Below are 20,281 nucleotides of genomic sequence, written 5' to 3' on the forward strand. Positions count from 1 at the left end.
GCTATGTTCAACTGAATTTCATTGTAATACAACTTCATTTATTAAATTACATCAAAACAAAACCTAACACATAAAATTCCTCTTATACTATTTCTTTACTTCTACTACTAACTGAATCCAAATTTTATGATTATTATTATTATAGGTATATATATATATTTTTTTTCTTCCTTTTTTTTCTTTGCCTAATTATCTACTTCTATTAACAATACCTTAATTATTCCCTTACTCACAAATATCTGTCTTTCTTTTGTATTTCTTGTATTTTTTTCGCGCTTTCCACTGCAATTCTTAAAGTTTTTATTTTTTAATCGTTTTTTTGTTGTATTTAACTATTCAAATCTCAAAAATATGCGTATACATATGCACATATATGCTTAACAAGCGCAAACATGTATTCATGTGCCTTTGTTACCTCACATAAATATATGTATGTATGTATATATGTATATGCACGTTTTATATTACTTTTTTTTTCTACCGTCGGTGATTATAGTGAACGGCAGTCCTTCGATGTACGATCTAAATCGCTCAACACTTAAGACTGCGGCATAGAATTCCAACTCCGTTATACTGTAGTTTTTCTGCGCTTTGTTCAACTTCGCCGACATGAATGCAATCGGTCTTTCGTTCTTGTCATCGTCTAATTGGAACAAAACTCCACCTACACCGTCTGTTGATGCGTCGCACTGAATGAAAAATCGTCGGTTAAAGTCCGGGTGAGTCAGTACTGGTGCAGTGATCAAGCTTTGCTTCAACCGCTGAAACGCTACCTTGGCTTCGTCAGTCATAGTGAATTTTTTTATCCGGTCCTTGGTAAGACAGTCGTGTAATGGTGCGGCTATAGTTGCGTATTCGTGAATGAAACGTCGGTACCACCCTGTCATCCCTAGGAACCGCCGAAGCTGTTTCGGACTTCGAGGCTCAGGGAAGTCTCTTACTGCTGCTACTTTGTTTGCATCAGTTCGTATGCAACCATCGCCTACCACGTACCCGAGATACCTTACTTCCCGATAACAAAACTTACTTTTCTCAACATTGATTGTGAGCTTGGCTTCACGTAAACACCTAGCGACCTTTTCCAACAAACACAAATGAGACGAAAAACTTTCGGAACAAACTAACAAATCGTCTAAATACACAAAAACACTNCTTTTCTCAACATTGATTGTGAGCTTGGCTTCACGTAAACACCTAGCGACATTTCCAACAAAACTAAATGAGACGAAAAACTTTCGGAACAAACTAACAAATCGTCTAAATACACAAAAACACTCTCACGTAAAGCAGCCGGTATGACTTTGTCCATTAATCTACACATACGCTGAGCCGCGTTACACAAACCAAAAGGCATAACCGTGAAATGATACAGGGGCCTACCAGGAACTGTGAAGGCTGTCTTTTCCCTAGACTTCTTCTCTAATGGAATCTGCCAAAACGCATCTTTTAAATCTATAGCCGATATAAAGCGTGTGTTCTGTAGTCGGCTGAGGATTCCTTCCACGTGCGGTAGTGGATATGCGTCCTTAATTGTCCTTTCGTTTACTTTCCTAGCATCTAAACATAATCTATTCTTAGTGCCTTTTATTACCAGAGAGACGGGGGAACTCCAACTACTGTTGCTTTCTTCTATGACCCCCATACTCAATATTCTATCTAGCTCCTGATACACTAGCTTTTGGATTGGTGGTGATATAGGGTAGTGCCGCTGTTTGACCGGAAGATTTTCATTCGTCACTTCAATGACGTGCTCTTCTTGGTCTGTTTTTCCAAGCCCTAGTACGGCGAACGATGGGAACTGCGCTTTTATCTTTTCCAATGCTACGCTCTCCTCATGCGTTAAATCATGCTGCACCGCGTCAAATGACAAGTCACCCTCGGCGGGTGCGAGCTCTGCAACCACCGCGCTCTTTGCTTTAACACCCCTACTGACAACATCCAAATCGAAAGCTCTCCAAAAGTCGATTCCTAGGTAAACCTCCTGCTGCAAATCGGGCATGATCAAAAACTCGAGATCTCTCGAGACCCCATCCCATAACACCGGCAAAACAATCCCACCTAGTACTGGCGTTTCGCCACCTTTGGCGGTTCGAATATTTTAGGGAGTTTTTACCTAGACAACTCGCGCCAGCACCAGAATCCAACAGAGCTAACATCTCCTTGCCACCTATATTGGTTTGTGCAAAAAAACGATTGTCACCCTTCACAGTGACTATTGTTGCTATAATCTTATTTCTAATCCTTTTATAATTTTTCCGCTTTCCCTCATTTTTTAAATTTTCTTAAAATTCCTACTTTTCTTATTCTTAACTATTTCTTCTGAAAAAATCCTTCTTCTTGCTTCTTCATATTCTAATTTCCTTTGATGTAAACTCTTTCCTATAACTACTTCTCTATCCTCTAACTTACTTCTAATATTACCAACACCACTGCTAATACTACTATCCCTACTTAATATATTGACGGCTGATTTTATTTTTCCGGGCGATTCGCTTCCTGGGCAGAATTCCCGGAAATTTCCGCCAGTTTCCCTGGTTCGGCTTGTAGACACAGAATGACATGTCGCCCCCGCACGCGAAACAAACCATGCTGTGAAACGTAGAGTTGCAGTTGTTAGTCACGCCAGGATTCTTCGTGTAGTAGTCGAACGGCATGCCACACTTAAAACAAATCATCAGGTGGAAAGGCGACGAACAGAAGCTGTGACCTGGAGCTGCCTGCACACCGGAAGAACTGCTGCTGGGGACCGGCTGAGGTCGACTTGGTTGCATCCGATTGACTTTCGAAATTCCCTGACCGCCTTGTACACCCGTCTTACTGCGCTCGAAGCTATTTGCGTTGATTGCTTCTACCTCCACTCGCTCGTCATCACACACATGCTGTAACTCGCTAACGCCTCCGGACCTTGTTCGACTTTCGCGGAACATTCTCTCAGCTCACTTGCACACGGATTTCAGATCCGCCAAGGTGTCCATTTTCGAGGAGAAAGTCAGGCTTGCCAGGTATGGCTTTAAGTTGGCCTTGAGGATGCCCACTAGTTCCCTTTCAGGTATTTTCTGGCGCAAGCGGAACTTCAAGTTGTGGACATCACTGTAGAAGTCGTCGAATGTCTCATGTGGCATTTGCTTGCGCTCCATGATCTCCCGTATTATTTCGTAGTCCGACTCTGCAGTTTTATAATGGCTCAATAGTTCGGCTTTCAGCTCGAAGTAGCCAAAGTTCTGGTCCTCAGCGCGGACTTCGACAATTTGCCAATACCATTTAAGTGCATTGCCCGTGACCAAGCAATGGAAGTAAGAAAACAGCTGTTCATACGGGACATCATGTTGCGCTCGCATCCTTTCAACTCTGAAAATAAAACTTTCTACAGTGATGTTCTTCCCGGTACCATCAAACTTGACGTGCCACTTGTCCAGGTCAACCTTCTTCCACCTGGTGGCTTCTTCTGCCCTACCCCTGCTCCTCACGAGGTTCCGCCTCTCTGCGCTGGTATCCACCATCCCCTCGCTGAGCTCCTGCCTCAGGAGTTGATGCCATAGCGGGTGGGTTAATGGCTGCCTGCGCAGATGACTCCACATCTGCCACACGGTTGCTGAGCTGCGAGACAGCATTGCACATGTTGCGGACCTCGCTCATGCATTGAGCCATCATACTATTTAGTTGGGCCATCAGCGCCATCATTTGCTCCATGTTATTCAATGCAGAGCTTGACCCACCACCATTCGCCTTCGAAGATGCAGCACCCTGGGGCAGTTGCAGATTGTCTTGCTCCATAATTCAGCTCTGCCTTAAATGCTGACTATCTCCTGTCGAGTTTCTCCGCGAAAGTCAAACTCCGGTCTCTTGTACTTATGTGGATATCATTGGTGACGGTTACACTTGAGTGGGGTGCGTTATCGGTCGAGCTAAAGAGGCGCGCGGTGCACCTGTTCAAAAAGTCGGTGGGAACAAAGTCAACCGGATATGGAATGCCTGTGTCAATCTGTGTAAAAATCGACCCAACACCCTCGTTCTCCAACGCCCTGGCTACACTCCTTGTCACCCTTCTGTTACTGAAAATGTCTAACCCTGGACACTGTTTTTCCTCACGCTCTTCTTCCCCCATTCACCTGGCCTGAGCCAATCAATAAATCCCGCGTGTAGTGTAAAAAAAACTCGTGGGAACCAAAGAAAACAAACTGTGAACCGTAAAACTCAAAATATCAAAATAAGGAAATATCTGAATTCAAAACGAAAACTGCCTCTATTGGGATTTAAAAATAAAATGTGGGCATTTTCCCCCTTTTTCGCAAATTATAAAAAAAAAATAAAAATATAAATGAGAAAAAAAAATAATAATTAAAAAAAATAATAAAATAAACTACAATAAAAAAATTAAATAAAAATATGAATAATAATAAAAATAATGGCAATGTAAAAATTCAAAGAAAATGTAAATAGCTTGTTCAGAGCAAAAATCTCAAAAAAAAACTAGAACGCAAAAATAGTTGTATTATAAAAGTAATAAAATAATTTATTTATTTTTTATTTTTATTTTTTTTGATATATTTTTTTTTATTTGTTATCAAAGCAAAAAAAAACGCGTATTTACTTTTTAGAAAATGTATGGACATAAGTTGGTGTGTGAGTGGTGCTGCCGTAGGCAGAGGTCGTAGTGGGTATTTCTCGTACGTACGTATACTGTCCCTTGTCAATGTCAACTAGGATCACATCAAATGGTGTAGCACTTGCAAACTGCAGGCACTCACCTAAAGTCTGGCTGCTACTCATCTGATGTGATAGATCTCCCCTGAAAGTTTTCGATAAGCCTCACGAACTTACGATTTCGAACCATATGCTCGGTAGCTTGAACCTATTCAATACGAAGACTACACAGTTCTTACTTTTGAATGTCACTGCTCAGATTTAAAATCCATCACAGGTACTCCAATAGAAAGACTTGTGTTCCCCCCTTTACATCTTTCGCCTAGCACAGTCAACCAAGCAAAAAAAACTTTAGCTGAGATGCCGAGAGAAAACCTGAACTGTCCGAAAAGAAAAGATATAATAAAATCAGAGAAATAACAAAAATAGAAAAATTACGTAAAACAAACAAAAGGCTGGTCTATGTCGTTGGGCGCCATTGTTGTCTAGCTGGCTGTTCGGGCAGAGGTAAGTGGCAGGTTGGCATCCTTGTTGGCCCAGGCTAGCTCGACGGCCAAATGGGTTGGGGGGGGGGTTGTTTGCCACTTCTCTACCTTCAGCTACAACAAACAAAAATTTTCTGTCATGCCAATCTAAAACGAAGGAGATAAAGAAAGAAACGGAAGCCTGTCCGGGTCAGTTGGAGCCATCCCACCCCTTCTAAGTGCCGACGGCATTTAGCCTTGAGTTCCGCCGGGGCTCCTGGTTCATCATGCGAAACTCCCTTTACCTGACCTAGTCCGTTAGTCAAACGTTTGTCACCTGTTAAATCGTCATGTCACCTGTAATATACCCACGTCCCCTCCGTGTTGCGCCTAAGCAGCACCCACACCAACCTAAAAATTCCTAGCATTCCATCTTAAATAATAATGCTATGTTCAACTGAATTTCATTGTAATACAAATTCATTTATTAAATTAAATCAAAACAAAACCTAACACATAAAATTCCTCTTATACTATTTCTTTACTTCTACTACTAACTGAATCCAAATTTTATGATTATTATTATTATAGGTATATATATATATTTTTTTTTTCTTTGCCTAATTATCTACTTCTATTAACAATATCTTAATTATTCCCTTACTCACAAATATCTATCTTTCTTTTGTATTTCTTGTATTTTTTCCGCGCTTTCCACTGTAATTCTTAAAGTTTTTATTTTGCAATAGTTTTTTTTGTATCTAACTATTAAAATCTCAAAAATATGCATATACATATGCACATATATGCTTAACAAGCGCAAACATGTATTCATGTGCCTTTGTTACCTCACATAAATATATGTATGTATGTATATATGTATATGCACGTTTTATGTTACTTTTTTTCTACCTTCGGTGACCCTTCCTAATGCTACTGAGTATGTATGTACATATATATGCAAATGTTAAAAACAATAGTGACTTCTCACTTACCAGTATGTGTGTATGTTGTATGTCCACCGATGCTAGCGCCAGCATGCTGACTACCTGGGAAGTGTTGGGGGAGAAAAACAAAGCATTCATATGTACATATAACTACTGGAAAGGAGAGTAACCAAACAAACAGAAACAGGTGGTATAGTGGATCACGATTAGTTCGGCCCTTTAATCCATCGCGAAAACAAACTAAGTGTCGTTTGAACGTATGTATGTATGTATACCGGCGCGTGTGACAAAAAAGTAAAAATAAAATACAAAAGAAATTAATAAACCAAAAAAAAATTATACCTATAACTTATCGTTATTAATAACAAGAAATGAGCGTGAAAGGCAAAATAAGCGATCGGATTAATGTTACTAATAAATTATTATTAGTAATAATAGGAAACTGCAATTATTTGGCAAATAAGAACTAAGGTGTAACGCGAGTACAGAATAAAAAAAAGAGCGTGATGAATTTAGGCTGAATGTCAAAAATCAAAAATAAACGCAATGTAAATGATATGGTGAAAATAAAACTAAGCTTAGAACAACTAAACTCGAAAAAAAGGTGATGAAATAGCAAACTAACATAATTAAAAAAAAATGGTAATTGGCAAAATGCGATACGCAAATAACCAAAGACGTGCAAATAATAATTCTATCAATTAATAAACTAAAATAAACCAGGTGTGCTGCTGGAACGCTGTTTATTAGTGATGCTGGCGTTTTTTAGTAGCGTAGCTGTAGCGTATGAGCGGGTGAGGTTGATTTATCCTCCGTGATGTGGTGTTGTTGTGTGATCTGCGACTTTGCTTAGGCCGGTACTGTGTATATGCAGCCGTCTATATGCATGTGATACTGGAACGGCGATGAGTTTGGCCTTTATGCTATGGTTTTGCCTGATGTTGCTGAGTCGGTTGTGCTTGTTAGCCGGGTGGCTGTTACAAGCGTGGATTACGCCGGTGGGGCACTTAGTGTTGCCGAGAATTTTCTTATAATTTTTGTTAGCGCGGCCCGGATATACATTTAACCACTGTATCACTGTATTCGGTAAATTTCTCTTAAGGTTTTGGTTTTACCTTTCTTTTTGCACCAAATAACTTTAAATTTTACTTAAAACTTTTTGTGATGTAACGACGGGTGAAAATAATTCGCGCTCGGGCAATTCTGACTTTCAGCACTGACTTTCTCCAAAAGAATCTCGATTAAGGCTTCAGCCCGCTATTTAAGCATTTTCGACCTTTGTTTTGGTTACGGTGATTCTGCGGTTATCCTTTTGTTTACAAGCAGACACATATACATATCAGGCCAGCCAATAGCAAGATCTCAGATCACGACATCGAACAAGTTGTATCGCACCCGCTATTTTGACTTTGGACTTCACGTCTTCATGGTAGCCAGTGGAAAGTTTTTATTTTGTTTACTTATACTGCTTCTACTGTTATCACCACTGCGAAATTAACCGTATGAGGTGGTTCGAAAAGGGTTGCTTCTTTGATTTAGAATATGCATGCATAGATGTACACATGTTCCTGCATATATCCACATATATGTATGTATATATATATATATGCATATATATTCATATTAAATCGGCTGTCGTTGCAGATAGATTTTATGGGGCCTTACCCGCGTTCTAGTGATGGTAATTCTTATGTGTTCGTCTGTCTCGATCATTTCTCTAAATTTGTGTTCCTTGAACCAATGCGTAAAGCGACAGCAGCAGAAGTTGTAAAATATCTAGAAAAGGACGTTTTCCATGTTTTCGCCATACCAGAGGTCGTACACTCTGACAATGACAGACATTTGTTTCCGAGTTATTCACCTCGTTTTTAGATAAATACGGAGTTAAACATGTAAAGAGTGCGTTCTACTCGCCACAAGGCAATGCAGCCGAACGGGTTAACCGTTCAGTACTCCAGATAGTGCGTTCGTATATCCAAGGCAACTAGAAAAACTGGGACAGGTACGTGAGTGATGCCGCGTTCGCTCAGTCCACACCGTGTAGTACCGCGATTGGACAATCGCCCTACTATGCCATATTCGGGCTGCCGATGGTGCAACATGGCGCATCATACGCCATACTCCGCAAACTAGAATCAATAAAAAACACTGAGTGTGAAGTACTTACTGGTTCCGACAAAATGCAGCTAATCAGAGAAAAAATCCTCAAGGAATTGAAGATTGCGCATGACAGGAGCTCAAAAGTTTACAACACGAGGAGCAGAGAAGTGAGGTTCCAAATTGGACAAGTGGGGTATCGCCGGAATTTCAAACAGAGTTCACAAATAGTTCACAAACAAGTTAAATGCGTAGTTTTGGGAGTTATCGGCAACTCAATGTACGAAATNGCCAAACTCGCGCCGAAACAAGTTAAATGCGTAGTTTTGGGAGTTATCGGCAACTCAATGTATGAAATAGGTGACACTACTGGGAGAAAGATCGGCGTATACCACGCTAAAGACCTATTTGTTGCATAAGTGTGTTCCGTTCTATTTTGTTTTGTTGGTGTTTGTTTGTTTGTGAAAGTACCAAAATGTAGTGGAGTCCAGTGTCTGCATGGAGCTTTTTTTTGTAAATAGGTATATACTTACCTAGCTCTTGCTGAAGACCAATAAATATTGTTGGGGCTGTTGGGATTTGGTGTATGGTATTAGCAAGTACAGCAAGTTACTTGAAAATTGTTAGGTAGTGAACCCAGTGCTAGGCTATTGTAGGGTATTAGGGCAGGATCAGCATAAGGAGATATAGGTAGTGACTCGTTAGACAACCAAGCCCGGCATATAAGCGTGGGTCGAGGCCACACATTGGGCCATCGTTTAACATGGGGTGCACACGGCTGCGTTATGAATCTTTTTACGCACACGCTCCATATTGCGAGCAACATCGACGGTTGCGAGCCTGTAACGACAGCCGATTTAATATGAATATATATGCATATATATATATATATACATACATATATGTGGATATATGCATGAACATGTGTATATCTATGCATGCATATTCTAAATCAAAGAAGCAACCCTTTTCGAACCACCTCATACGGTTAAATTCGCCCTGGTGATAACAGTAGAAGCAGTATAAGTAAACAAAATAAAAACTTTCCACTGGCTACCATGAAGACGTAAAGTCCAAAGTCAAAATAGCGGGTGCGATACAACTTGTTCGATGTCGTGATCTGCGATCTTGCTATTGGATGACCTGAGCTTGTGTATATGTGTCTGCTTGTAAACAAAAGGATAACCGCAGAATCACCGTAACCAAAACAGAGGTCGAAAATGCTTAAATAGCGAGCTGAAGCCTTAATCGAGATTCTTTTGGAGAAAGTCAGTGCTGAAAGTCAGAATTTCCCGAGCGCGAACTATTTTCACCCGTCGTTACATCACAAAAAGTTTTAAGTAAAATTTAAAGTTATTTGGTGCAAAAAGAAAGGTAAAACCAAAACCTTAAGAGAAATTTACCGAATACAGTGATACAGTGGTTAAATGTATATCCGGGCCGCGCTAACAAAAATTATAAGAAAATTCTCGGCAACACTAAGTGCTTCACCGGCGTAATCCAAGCTTGTAACAGCCACCCGGCTAACAAGCACCACCGACTCAGCAACATCAGGCAAAACCATAGCATAAGGGCCAAACTCATCGCCGTTCCAGTATCACATGCATATAGACTGCTGCATACACACAGTACCGGCCTAAGCAAAGTCGCAGATCACACAACAACACCACATCACGGAGGATAAATCAACCTCACCCGCTCATACGCTACAGCAGTAATATCGACGTCGCACTAAAAACGCCAGCATCACTAATAAACAGCGTTCCAGCAGCACACCTGGTTTATTTTAGTTTATTAATTGATAGAATTGTATTTTGTTTTTATTTTTTTGTCACACGCGCCGGTATACATACATACATACGTTCAAACGACACTTAGTTTGTTTTCGCGACGGATTAAAGGGCCGAACTGAAAAGGAGAGCAAAACAGGTGGCATACGTACCCACTAATCGTAATTCAATTTTAATTGGTAAGTGAGAAGTCACTATTGTTTTTAACATTTGCATATATATGTACATACATACTCAGTAGCATTAGGAAGGGTCACCGACGGTAGAAAAAAAGTAATATAAAACGTGCATATACATATATATATACATACATATATTTATGTGAGGTAACAAAGGCACATGAATACATGTTTGCGCTTGTTAAGCATATATGTGCATATGTATACGCATATTTTTGAGATTTTAATAGTTAGATACAAAAAAAAACTATTACAAAATAAAAACTTTAAGAATTACAGTGGAAAGCGCGGAAAAAAATACAAGACATACAAAAGAAAGATAGATATTTGTGAGTAAGGGAATAATTAAGATATTGTTAATAGAAGTAGATAATTAGGCAAAGAAAAAAAAGGAAAAAAATATATATATATATATACCTATAATAATAATAATCATAAAATTTAGATTCAGTTAGTAGTAGAAGTAAAGAAATAGTATAAGAGGAATTGTATGTGTTCGGTTTTGTTTTGATTTAATTTAATAAATGAATTTGTATTACAATGAAATTCAGTTGAACATAGCATTATTATTTAAGATGGAATGCTAGGAATTATTAGGTTGGTGTGGGTGCTGCTTAGGCGCAACACGGAGGGGACGTGGGTATATTACAGGTGACATGACGATTTAACAGGTGACAAACGTTTGACTGACGGACTAGGTCAGGTAAAGGGAGTTTCGCATGATGAACTAGGAGCCCCGGCGGAACTCAAGGCTAAATGCCGTCGGCACTTAGAAGGGGTGGGATGGTTCCAACTGACCCGGACAGGCTTCCATTTCTTTCTTTTTCTCTTTCGTTTTACATTGGCATGACAGAAAATTTTTGTTTGTTGTAGCTGAAGGTAGAGAAGTGGCAAACAACCCCCCCATTTGGCCGTCGAGCTAGCTTGGGCCAACAAGCATGCCAACCTGCCACTTACCTCTGCCCGAACAGCCAGCTACACAACAAGGTGGCAGCGAGGCTCCAAAATCAAAAAAACAACCTAAGGGGTATTCGTTCACTTGTGCCAATTCCACTTGTTTGATGTGTTCGAGTAGCAACCACAAGATTCAGAGCTGCGATCGCATCAAAGCCTTTACTGTGGCTCAATGTTTCGATCATGCGAAAGAACAAGGCCTGTGCATCAACTGCTTATCGTCGCATAAGTGCAGGGTTTGTTCTCGGCAACATCACAGCCTCCTTCACCGTGGATCTGCGCCAGACTCGTCGACCTCAATACTACCGTCAGCCTCAAGGGAAGCTGCTGTACACACCCACATAAACAACTCGTCGTAAGATCAAGTTATTCTGGCTACTGCTATGGTTTTGGTTCGGGAAGCATCTGGAGGATACCGGCTGGGAAGAGCATTGTTGGACTCGTGCTCACAGGTTAATCTCGTGACGGATGAGTTCTTNTCTCGGCAACATCACAGCCTCCTTCACCGTGGATCTGCGCCAGACTCGTCGACCTCAATACTACCGTCAACCTCGAGGGAAGCTGCTGTACACACCCACATAAACAACTCGTCGTTAGATCAAGTTATTCTAGCTACTGCTATGGTTTTGGTTCGGGATGCATTTGGAGGATACCGGATGGGAAGAGCATTGTTGGACTCGTGCTCACAGGTTAATCTCATGACGGATGAGTTCTCACAAAAATTGTTGTTACCACGAAGCAAGCACAACCTTCAAATCCAAGGTATTGGTAAGTCAGCAACAAATGTTAAATTTATGACTAATACTAACATAAAATCACAAGTAACTGAGTTTGAGCTTCCGCTGCAATTTCGCATAACGTCGCATATCGCACACCAGCCGGATCCAGATATAGACATCTCTTCTTGGAACATCCCACCAAATATCGTATTGGCAGATAACACATTTCACAAATCAAAAAAAATTGATTTGCTTTTAGGTACAGAGAGTTTTTTCAGTCTGCTTGCGGTCGGTCAAATCAAACTTGGACATAATTTGCCACTCTTGCAGAAAACGTTGTTAGGCTGGGTGGTTTCAGGTCGCTATCGTACGAAGGCTACGAAGTTCTCCACCACTGTATGTCTCTTAGAATGCGATAAGTCGATAGAAGCTAATTTAGAACGGCTATGGGTTATAGATACGGTGACCATAAATATATTTTGAAAATGCAGGACAATTTAAAAAAAATTTACCTACATATAATTGCGTAGTATAAAAATAACAAAAATATACTACATATATACATTCCTCGTCATTTGAATAGCGCACCCTTTTTTTGATTTTCTACCATACAAAGTATGCTTGACAAAATTTTTATATGGAAGTAAATGCGCAGCACCGTCAACAAAAAAAATTGTCGCCCCTATGTTTATTTTTTTTTTAATTTTCAAAAAAAATTTAAATGGGATGTAGACGTAGAACCTGCTTTAATTTTATAAAAAGTTAATGAATATTAAACAAACAAAAGGAAAACTGTACCTACTAAGTATTAAAAGGATGCGCTATTCAAATAACGAAGAGTGTATATTTCTTAATTATTAATCAAATTTTAAACTTTTAACATAAATCACATTTGCTTCATTGGTATTAATCTTTTAGTAATGAATATTTACAAAATTATAATAAGGCATATTACATATTACTTAACACGAAATATGAACCTCTGTAAAGCAAATTTTTTAAGCAAACTTTGAGTCGTTGAACACGAAAAAAATACCTATGGTTTCAAAGAAGTGTTTTCGAGATTTGTTCGAAAAACGTATTTTTAGTACTTTTTCAGTTAATCCTCAATATCTCATGAAACGACCAACAGTTCGAAAAGGTATTGATGGGCTCTTTGCAATAATATATATTTTCTGTGCATGTTCCGCAACTTTGGGTCGTTGAACACGAAAAAAATACCCATGGTTTCAAAGAACTGTTTTCGAGATTTGTTCGAAAAACGTATTTTTAGTACTTTTTCAGTTAATCCTCAATATCTCATGAAACGACCAACAGTTCGAAAGTATTGATGGGCTCTTTGCAATAATATATATTTTCTGTGCAGATTGTGTAACATCTAAATTTCTCATCAGATTTTCATTTACTGTAAAAAGAAAATGATTGAAATTTCAATTTTTCGATTTTGGTCGCTTGTAACACTTATAATTTTCATCGAAATCGGCAAAGTAAAATATTTTTGTAAGAGGACTATAGGTCGCTTATGTTGATTGGATAATTTTTTCATGAGATATTGACGAATAGGTCCGAAATGTACCAAAAACACGTTTTTTGGAAAATATTTTATTTATTTTTTTTATTTATTTGTAGAACAGTGTTATCGATATATTTTATGCTAGTCTTCAATTTCTCGTCATCCATTGTCTATAACCGTACAATATTTAGAACGCATTGACTAGTTGAACCTTCAAAACCAGCCTACCCTTATGTGGTTATCAATTAGTTATCGACACTGCTTTTATTTCGACTAGGAAAAGTTAATTTTAAAATATCGAAGAAAATGCGGGACAAAGGCAGGACACTTGGAAAAAATCAGTACATTATGGGGGTTTTCCGTTTTGAAAAACTACGCAGGACAGACCTTTAAATAACAGTACGGTCCTGCAAAAAACAGAACGGATGGTCACCGTAGTTATAGACGAAGTTTCTACAACAGCAGACACGTGGACTCCTGAACAACAGAGCTGCGAACGCCTTTACACTAACACAGTGTCACGAAATCTTAGTGGCAGAGTAATCGTCAAACTGCCATTCAAGGGTGATCCGGTTTGTTTAGGTGACTCAATACGTCGCAGTACGTCGCTTTTATGGAGGAATATAAACGTCTGGGGCATATGAGCATAGTCCAACATCCAAATTTGAACGAGCCTCACTATTATATTCCACACCACTGCGTCTTGAAGCCAAGCAGCACGTCGACGAAATTGAGGGTCGTTTTCGACGCATCATGCCGAACCACAACGCAGAAGTCGCTCCACGAAATACAAATGGTGGGACCTACACTGCAAAGCGAACTCGTACTTCTTCTTCTTCGTTTTCACCTTAATCGGTTTGCACTTACAGCGGACGTTGTTAAGATGTACCGGTAGATACTTGTGAGTCCAGAAGATCGAAGATTCCAATATATTTTATGGAGAAGCTCACCACACGAATCCATTCTTACTTTCCAACTCAACATGGTCACGTATGGAATGGCAGTATCTCGCCGAACAACACGCATCCCAGTTCGAAGTTGGTTCACAAGTCGTCAGATACGCTGATACGCTCACGGAGGTAACACGTATGAAAAACGAGGCAACAGATCTTTTAAAATTAGGCGGATTCGAACTGGCAAAATGGCATTCCAACCATAAACAATTTGGAAGCGAACGTTCCTAAAAGGACCTAAAACTCGATACGTCCGTTAAGAGTACTCTTGGCTTAAAGTGGAATCGAACTCATGACTATTTTTTATTCTCTTTCGAACCTAGGCAAGGTCTCAATGGGCGAGTAACGAAAAGATCTATCCTCTCAATTGCGTCGTCTCTGTTCGATACACTTGGTCTCCTGGCACCAATCATCATCACCGCTAAGATTCTTCTGCAGGAACAGTGGTTGCTTAATCTCGACTGGGATGAATCTATTCCCCAGAGTGTCCAGAGCGCTTGGTTAAACTTCGTTGCCAGTTTATCGGAACTCCCATCAGTCAGCTTTCCACGGTATTGCCTATCGAAAAATTCTAAATCTTTCCAGCTTCATGGATTCTGCGATTCTTCGATTCGCGCTTATGGTTGGGGAATTTACACACGCACCGTAGATAGCTCTGGAATTGTTACTGTTCATCTGCTTACGGCAAAGTCGAGAGTCGCGCCTATCAAAAAGCAGTTACTTTCAAAGCTTGAACTCTGCGGCGCGCTTCTACTTGCTAGACTCCTTGCAAAAATAAAACACCCTTTTTCCAATAATAATTTCGATGTTTATCTTTGGACAGACTCGCAGATTGTACTTCACTGGCTCAAGCTGCATTCCGCTACGCTATCTACCTTCGCTATCTTCCCCCCAGAAAACAGAGTATCGGAAATACAAGATTTGACTGCTGGTGCCCGAACCGAAACTCTCTCGCCTGAGGAATTGCATCACTCATTGCTGTGCATCGTTTCGAGCGTGCAGCAAAAATATTTCGCTGACGACATTCGTTTTATACAAAGAGGGTCAACGACAAATGGCACTCTGCGTTGTCTTAACCCTTTCTTGGATTGTACGAAAGGGTTCGAATTATTGAAGGTTGGTGGACGACTCAGTTGGCAGACCTACCAGAATGTCGAAAACACCCAATTTTGCCTCCCAGCAAATGCAGCTTCGTAGAGCGTTACGTGCGGCATTTACACATAAAAAACTACCACGTTGGACCTAAAGCGCTGGTAGCATTGATTCGCCTCCAGTTCTGGATTATTAATGCGCGCGACGTAGCGAGGCTTATTGTCAGATCCTGCATCCACTGCGTTCAGTACAAACCTATGCTGCTGCAACAGATGATGGGAAACCTACCAGTGGAGCGTTTAACACCATCGCGTCCATTCGCTCGCTGCGGAATCGACTTCTGTGGGCCGGTCAACATATATTTACGTATTCGTGGCAGGGCACCCTACAAGGCCCACATTGCTATTTTTGTGTACCTAGCGACTAAGGCGGTACACATAGAGGTCGTCTCAGACCTAACAACGGATACTTTTCTGGCATCGCTCAAGCGGATGATAGGGCAAGGGGTCTTTCAACCGACATATTTTGCGACAATGCAACCAATTTTGTTGGTGCCTGCAACAAGCTTACTGAGTTAGAGGCATTCATGTTTAAAAAATCAAATATTGTACTAATGAATTTATAAATTTTCATTTTATTCCCCTAGAGCACCTCACTTCGGCGGTATTTGGCAGGCCGCTGTCAAATCGGCAAAGGGACACTTGAATCGCAGCGTAATGAATGCCAAGCTTACGTTTGAAGAGCTATCGACAGTCTTGGTTGAAATTGAAGCCGTGCTTAACTCATGACAAATCGCACCTCTTTCATCCGATCCCAATGACTATGACGCATTGACTCCTGGCCATTTTATCATCGGAGGTGCTCTAAAGGGTCTGCCGGAGCAAACAATTCCAACGGACATCAACCACACTGAAAAATGGGCTCAAATCACTGCCATAAAACAAAGGTTTTGGAACCGCTGGTCCCACGAATACTTAAACGAGCTTCAGATGCGTAAAAAATGGATTTCTGATCGTCCAAATATTAGCAAGGACACACTAGTCATCATCCATGAGGATAACGTGCCACCACAATGGTGGCAAATGGGTCGTATCGTCAACTCTGTCGCGGGAAAGTATGCGCGCGTTCGAGTGGTTGATATGCGTACTGCAAGAGGAATCATTCGACGTCCCATACACAAAATCGCCAATCTACCTGCTTGAAAGTTCTTTCAAAGGGGCCCACGGTGGACCTGAACCAACTTTAAATCGAAGGTCATAGCACATCATATTTTTTTGCTAATTTGGGTTAATTATGTTATGAATAACTTGTAAAAATTTTATAGCCCATAACTTATCGAGCCGTTTTTGAAAAAACTCATTTTGAATGAAACGGAAAATCTGCATGTTCTCCACATGATGCTGCAAACCTCTTTGCAGATTTTTTTAAATCCAATTTTATTTCAGATGACGATTTTTCTATCAATAATCAAATATTTAATTTGAATTCCGCACTCAGTTTTGGTTCGGTTGCACTTACTTCTGATGATATATTAAAAGGAATTTCGAAGCTCAAAAACTCATCGCAAACGGACTTTGATGGTCTCTCGGCTCTTTTATTAAAAAGTTGTCCCGCTCTGGTACTTCCGTTGAAAATGATCTTCAGTAAATCTTTGTATTTTGGGAAATTCATTGATGCCTGGAAACTGTCTTCAATAACCCCTATATTTAAGAATGGCAACAAGAATGATGTTAGCAATTACAGACCTATTTCGAAACTCACAAATGTATCTAAGCTCTTTGAAATTGTCGTCAAAGATAAAATGTATTTCTCAGTTAAGAGTTTAATTAGCCAAAATCAACATGGGTTTGTAACGGGTCGTTCCACAGTTACAAATCTGGCAGTCTTTAGCGAATATTGCATCTCAGCATTTTCTTCAGGATGTCAAGTTGATTGCATCTACACCGACTTTTCGAAAGCCTTTGACAAAGTTTCGCACATGGTGATGATTGACAAACTCGCATGCCTTGGCTTCCACTTAACCTTTCTGCAATGGCTCAAGTCATACTTGTATCGACGACGGTGTGTTGTAACTGTGGATAACGCGCAATCAGAACCTTTTTTCGCTACTTCCGGTGTTCCACAAGGTAGTGTTCTAGGTCCCTTGCTTTTTATATTATTTATAAATGACATCGGTTCTTGCTTTTCTTTTGCTAATTTTCTTTTATATGCAGATGACTTGAAGATTTATTCAATTGTTAAGAATTCTTCTGACATGAAAAAGCTCCAATCCGAGTTGGATAACTTTTATTTGTGGTGCTTAAGATCTCATCTTTCATTAAATATTAACAAATGCTTTTACGTATCATTTTCAAGATCGCGAAATTTATTAATAACTCGGTATAGTTTATCTGAGTGTAGTCTGCAGTCAGTTAACGAAATCAAGGACCTTGGTGTTATCTTTGACAGCAAATTTTCATTTAGCAGCCATATTAATTTTATTATATCGAAAGCATATGCTATGCTTGGCTTTGTGCGGCGGAATAGCACTGAATTTTCCGATCCGTACACTTTAAAACTGCCATATACCTCTTTCGTACGTTCTCACCTGGAGTATGCAGCAATAATCTGGCGTCCGTTCCACCAGTTCCATATCAATAGGATTGAACGCGTTCAGAAAGTGTTTCTCAAATTTGCCTTGCGATCACTACGCTTTTCTGAGCCCATACCCTCATATAATGCGCGCTTATCGCTGCTCAATCTAAAATCGTTAGATAAAAGAAGGTCAACTTTGTCTCTAACTTTCATTTTTTGCATTATCCAAGGATCTTGTGACTGTCCGCAGCTTTTGGGTAGAATAAATTTTAATGTACCGAGGAGGTATCTGCGTGCTTCCCTGCCTTTTTATGCTGAAAATTTCAGAACGAATTATGCCCGTAATGCACCCATTGGCCGTGCAATTTGCGAATTTAACCAGATCTCAACTTCTATCGACCTTGATTTTTCTCTACCTAAGTCAATTTTTATCAATATTCTTAATTTGATGCCCTAGTTTAAGCTTGATTGTTAAATAGTCTGTAAGAAATTATGCTTTCATAGACTGATTGTTAAATAAATAAATAAATAAAATTATTCCTTTTATTTTAAAATTTTCACGCACCCGCTCTAGATGACAAATTGATACATTACAGTTTATATTTATTTTGTAATGTAACTTGTACGATTTATATACAATCAAGTTAGTATATGGTTCAAGTGTCTTAGCTTATTTTATGCACAAAATGCCGATAAATTCAATTCAAACGAGAAGATTGTGCGCGCACAACATTTGTTCTGTTTAAGTTTCGAATATAAGTATTCTTTATACTTGCAATAGTTTGTATCAAGTATGTCTACAAAACAATAACATGTTTGCAAGACCAAAAGACCATGCATGCATGTAGGCAAGGGTCTAGCATTCTATAGCGAGCAAGATGTAGAATCCCTACATTCCGACTTTAAAGCAACTGGGACAAATATCAAGTATTCGTCAAGCATCCGGAATATCCATCTAAATTACTGAGATACATATAAGCTACTGTTTAAAAAAATTAAAGGGTTGTATGTAAAACACCATGCTGCTCTCTTATTAGTGGTTCAAAAATACATATATAATCTATATATAAATACGCCACAAGAAAATTTTGCAATCCCTTTTTTGAGGCACCGTTTGCTCGGTTTCTATGAAACATACACCAATTTAAAGGATATAACTTCTTCTAATCCATAAATGTTAACCCCGATGCATCTGACATATAGACTAAAATGTGAAAACCACTATATCTCTAAAACCAATTACGCTGGGGAACTGAAACCTAGCACAGATGCATAGATTGTAAATACCCTACTTACGGCGAAAAATGGTAGGTACAGGAAAAGTGAGCGTGGCACTTCCCATACAAACTGAAATTCTCATATCGCTTATCTCTGGAACCTCTTATGCTAACGTCCCGAAATTTGACGCAGCAACATATGTTGTCAATACCGTACTTACGGCGAATAATGGCAGATTTTGGAAAAGAGGGCGTGGCACCGCCCATACAAATTGAAATTCTCATATCGCTTATCTCTGGAACCTCTTATGCTAACGTCCCGAAATTTGACGCAGCAACATATGTTGTCAATACCGTACTTACGGCGAATAATGGCAGATTTTGGAAAAGAGGGCGTGGCACCGCCCATACAAATTGAAATTCTCATATCGCTTATCTCTACCACTTATTGTAAGGTTTTGGAATTTTATACAACTACATTTATACACATATAAAATCGCAAGAATCATTCAACTGGGAACCATTTTCTCCCTGATTTTAAAATCGCATTGAATCGTTGTTGTTTCGTGCAAAAGCTTTTAGAAGTATAAGTGTGTTTGTCTTCCGATATTTGGCGCAGGGATTGAGAGCTATCCTAAAAAAATCATATCTATAATCAGATTTGTTTCACTTTTAGAACACATATTAGTAACATAAAATTTGGTGTAACTTTGTAGCCCAGTCGTGTGATGGAAAAATATTGGGCTTTGGCCCAGTCTTGACCAAAACACGCGTGAAACCGTCGTTAGAGAAGTCTTCAAGATACTTTCTCAACCGTTAACGATTCTGATGAAAAAAGAAAGAGTTTATGTAAATGTGGGCAATTTCGTTTTTAACCTCCAAGAGGCTCTCAGACAAATATAATCGAAAAACTTATTTAAAGTCTGAATTGGTATATGTTTGACATATTAGTCAGTGATGAAAATCTTATCTGTACATACAAATACATATGCATCTTTTTTATAAATGAAAATCGAGGTTCCTTTTTAGGTCTTATTACAAAAGCAACTGAAGAAATTTGGAGGAGACTTGATAGAATTAGCATTAATCAATCCGGTATTAACGTTCATAATTCGATTTTAAGTTTTCCTGTAAATTC

At 39.4% G+C, this 20,281-nt stretch overlaps 1 protein-coding gene and 1 long non-coding RNA gene across 2 annotated transcripts in view; both read right to left on the minus strand.

Annotated features, from left to right (window-relative positions):
• Nucleotides 1-20,281, minus strand: part of hyd (E3 ubiquitin-protein ligase hyd) — a 534,145-nt gene that overhangs the window by 43,807 nt on the left and 470,057 nt on the right. The window lies entirely within an intron of this gene.
• LOC108364184 (uncharacterized) lies at nucleotides 377-6,077 on the minus strand. The gene is made up of 3 exons (XR_001847713.1): nucleotides 6,010-6,077; nucleotides 3,801-3,803; nucleotides 377-477 (listed from the first exon to the last, which is right to left on the minus strand). It is a non-coding gene; the product is annotated as an uncharacterized LOC108364184 (long non-coding RNA).

Source organism: Rhagoletis zephyria, unplaced genomic scaffold, assembly GCF_001687245.7.
Source record: "Rhagoletis zephyria isolate East Lansing unplaced genomic scaffold, Rhagoletis_zephyria_1.1 Rzeph_scaffold_00030, whole genome shotgun sequence".
NCBI lineage: Eukaryota > Metazoa > Arthropoda > Insecta > Diptera > Tephritidae > Rhagoletis > Rhagoletis zephyria.